Source organism: Hordeum vulgare, chromosome 7H (genome assembly GCF_904849725.1).
Source record: "Hordeum vulgare subsp. vulgare chromosome 7H, MorexV3_pseudomolecules_assembly, whole genome shotgun sequence".
NCBI classification, from domain to species: Eukaryota; Viridiplantae; Streptophyta; class Magnoliopsida; order Poales; family Poaceae; genus Hordeum; species Hordeum vulgare.
In genome coordinates this window covers 574,557,198-574,561,429 of record NC_058524.1, presented here as the reverse complement: position 1 = coordinate 574,561,429, position 4,232 = coordinate 574,557,198, and the positions used below count along the sequence as shown (strand labels likewise).

At 46.8% G+C, this 4,232-nt stretch overlaps 1 long non-coding RNA gene across 1 annotated transcript; it reads left to right on the top strand.

Moving 5' to 3' along the window:
* Positions 1 to 1,549: 1,549 nt before the first annotated feature.
* LOC123411945 lies at positions 1,550 to 3,316 on the top strand. Its single transcript, XR_006613364.1, has 3 exons — positions 1,550 to 2,970; positions 3,053 to 3,111; positions 3,287 to 3,316. It is a non-coding gene; the product is annotated as an uncharacterized LOC123411945 (long non-coding RNA).
* Positions 3,317 to 4,232: the final 916 nt, after the last annotated feature.

Below are 4,232 nucleotides of genomic sequence, written 5' to 3'. Positions count from 1 at the left end.
TTTCAAATGGAGGCAAACGACATGTTTTACCTCCATAGGAAGAAGGATCATGTTTGCCATCCCGAGAGGACGCAGAATTGCTGTCCTCCTTATCTTGGTTCTCTCGCTTTCGTTTAGGAGTCGGGTTTTGTTTGGAAGTGCCCCATGTGCAACAGGCACATCCGTATCTTCCACAACAACATTCCTGACAAAAACTTCTTTCACTTCGTATGTGAATTTATAGAAACGATCCCCAAGACCCCTTCAGCTGAGGCTGGGAGCTGATCAACATAACGTCAACCAATTTTTACTCTAAATGACGAGGGCCGGTTCAAGGTAGACATATCTACCTCCAGGGTTATCCCAACTAACCCTCCCACATAAGCAACACTTTGTCACATCTTTTGTTAATAGGAATTCTACCTATCTTGACCCAGGCGATTTTGGGCACACCCTCGGAGTCTAGATAACCATTCCACAGTGAAAACTTCACACTCACTCCACATTTTTTTAGTCTCACATGTTCAACAAACAATGCATGATCTATTTCCCTGGGTTAGGCATTCTCATCATGAATTTTTGAGGTGCAAAGAATTTAGCAGAGCAACGCCATCTGAACATACAGGATGGAAGCGAGGTCAGGTTGGCTGTGTGAAAACGAAAAGGTTGGCGTCACGGGGTGGGCTCGGGCTGTCAGGAACTGAGGATCGGGTTTGGATTCGGACCTGGTCACCCGGGCAGAGCGCGGTGGCTCACTTGAAAGCCAAGGAGCGTCACCGCCTTCGGGAAAGAATCGAAGTCGAACCACCCACCCCGCCGCCGTCCCCCGCCCCCGAGTTTCGGCCAAACCGAGAGCGCGTCCTGCGGGCGGGAGAGGGAGGCGCACGCCGTCGACGTCCCTGCGGCCGCCGCGCCCGGCGCCCGTCCAACCCCCGTCGCGGGCATCCGCTCGGTACCATCTCTCTCTCCCCGCCTCTCGTGCACGGCATCCATCCATGGATCCTCCTGAAACTGCATCCGAGGCTCCCCCGCGCCGCGCTCGGTTCCGTGGCGCCCCGCCGCGCGCGCGCGCACTCCCGGATCCGCCTTCCGGCTCTCGATCTGGCTCCTTGGGGTCAAGATTTTGCCGGTTGCGGTAGGATTCCTCTAACCTGCCGTTGACTGACTTTTGGGATGGTACGTCGCTCTTTTGGCTGCACGGCATGCTTGCTGTTTTGGTTCATGCTTGGCCCGCCTGGACGGCCGAGGTTGCACGGAATTGGCAATGCTGGCTTTCTCAGGTGTCACCTCCAGGCCTCTAGATTCTAGCGATGTCTGTACCGAAGTTTTGATTTCCTTTTCCGCGAGAAAAGATAGTGCACCCTTCCACTCGTTCCTTTGGATTTTCCTGCTTGTGGGCGTACATGGGACAATGCTAACATTTCTGGCCTCATCCATAATAAGGAGGTGAAATCTGTGATGGACAGACTCGTGCTACTGCCACGGTGAGATGGCTATCCGTTGACGTTGTGCCATTCACAGACATAATCACGGAAAAATGCAGTCTCTGCAGTTCCAGAAAAGGGTAGGATTCCTTAACCAGGCCTTCCCTACATGTTCCCTTAGCAGAAGAGAACAAGTTTTGACGTTGTGATACGCTCAAGGGCACTGAAAAGAACCATGTTCAGATTTGAATTTACCTATTCTAGCAACGTTGTTGTTCTGGACAAAATCCATTTGATGCTTCTTTTGAACACTCGCTTGTCAGTAGTCACTACCATAAGGTAAGACGAGCTAATGGTAGGAGCTATCAGGTATCCGGTCCCAGTAGCATAAGGTAAGCTCTACTAAAACCCGGCCTGCGTGGGAAAGACAGCTCCCGCGGTATTTTTAAAAGGCAAGAAACTCCCCAAAATGCTGCGCATGGGCGCTCAATCTCAGACAGAATAATAAGCCAAGACGGAGAAACTAGTACTGCTAAATTTAAATTTATTAGTACTACAAGTTCATCTTGTGATATTTAAATTCTCTGTTCTAGCAACGTTGTTGTTGGGGTCAAAATTCATTTGCTGCTTCTTTTGAACACTTGCTTCTCAGTAGCATAAGATAAGCCTGAATGGTAGGAGCTATCAGGCACCCGTTCTCGGTAGCATAAGGTAAGCTCTAATAAAACTCGGCCTGCGCGGGAAAGACAGCTCCTACGGTATTTTTACAAGGCAAGAAACCCCCAGAACGCGGCATGTGGCTGCTCAACCTCACACGGGGAGCGGATGCTGTGCGTGTCAGCGAGGGGGATTTTTTATGTAAGACCCAGAATTTAGCAGCGTTAGATTCGGGGTAAAAAATCCATTTGCTGCTTCTTTTTAACACTCGTTTCTCAGTAGCATAAGGTAAGCAGTAATTGTATGAGCTATCAGGCACCCGTTCTCAGTACCATAACGTAAACTCTAATAAAACTCGTTTTGGGCGGGAAAGATAGTCCCGCGTTTTTTCTAAAGGCAAGAAACCCCAAGAACGCGGCACGTGCCTGCTCATCCTCACGCGTGGAGCTGACGCTGCACATGCCAGTGAGGGGGATTTTTTTTATGCGAGACCCAGGCTTTGTACATGGGTCGACCACCCCACTATAGGAGGCGTTACCACCGCGCTATCAACATGTGTGTTGATGCAAGCGCTAATGGTAGGAGCTATCGAGTAACCCATTGTCCAAGTTACCAAGTCACAAATACTCTTAACTGCAATCACACTGTGCGAAAATCATATGGGAAAATAACTCTGACCAAATATGCTAATGCGATATACATTATATGGCAGACAAAGAAAACAACCTCAGATAAAGAAGGTAATGCTGAATTTCTACCATTCTTTATGATGTAGGACAACAAAGTTAGAAAATATACATTAGCCAATTTACTATATCGGGGATTAACTGTGATGTATTTCCATTGAGCCAGGCACTATTAGAGCTGCCTGTTGCTCTTCTGAAGCTATCTCGTTTTTTTTTAAACAGAGGTAATATATTTGCCTCATGGATTAATAAGGAGAAGCTATCTCAGATTTCAGGGATTAACTATGATGAATTTCCATCATGCAGGCACGCTAGAGCTGCCTGTTACTTTTCTGAAGCTATCTCAGATTTCAGGGTTCTGCAAGGTTTAACGTTTGTTTGACTGATCTCCTTGGCTCCTTGTGCTTATAACTCTGATACGTTAGATGTCAGTATTGTCTCGTGGATGTGGCGTTGTTTCTTCTTCATAAACACGATATGACTAATTTGTTGTGTGCCTATTAAAAGTGGATTAATTGAATCTGGATTCACATTTTCCAGGTAGGAAAGCGAGTCCTGAAATGGGCCACGCTCCGAGGAGGTTGGTCTCTGCCCTCTTTATAAAGCCACCCTGGGTGCCCGTTGAAGTGAGAATAGGCCAGAAGTGGAGACGAGCAAATGTTTTAAGGCAAGCCGACCGCAGGGGACTCTGTCTTGTGAGCATTAGAGGGCCAGCACCTGAGTCTGACCCTATAATGGTACCACTATCAACGATCCGGATACCTTCCAACCCTCCTGTTGCCAGGAAAAAACCAGACACCCGCCCTAATTTCCGGGTGAAGAAGCCCAGGGACGCTGGTGACGCCACCGAAGGCGGTAGCGAGTAGGCTGCTGCTGGCTGTTCATTCGCTGTGTTGATAACTTATGCTTGATCTGTATGTAAGTTGGAAAAGAAGTACTCCCTCTCTAAACTAATATAAGAGCGTTTAGATTACTAAAATAGTGTTCTAAATGCTCTTATATTAGTTTACGGAGGGAATATTTTTCTTCTTCATCGGCAGATGTTGTGATGTGTGATTCTGTTTGAAACAAAATGTCTGAACGTATTACTGCAGTTCAGAATTGTTTTATCGTCAGAAAATCAGAGGTTCAAAGCATATCATGGTACTAATGTATTTTTATTTTTGAACACCTAATGTTTTCTTTTAGATAAGCCTTGAAACTGGCAGGTTCCACTATCATCGGATAGTGCAACAAGAGTACCAAATGTATCAGGTTCGGTTGAGCAGTAAATTTGCTGACAGCTGAATGTAGCCATACCAGCAGTGGCCAAACCGAGACCGATATGGGTTAGTATTTGTTCTCAACTACAGTTAAAAAACACAGCTGATACAGAGTCTGGAACACGGATGCTTGCAGTTCCCAGCTTATGGCGCGAGCATGTACAAAAAAAATTCAACAATTCAGAAATAGTGAAGCTAAAATATAAATAAACAAGGATAAACAA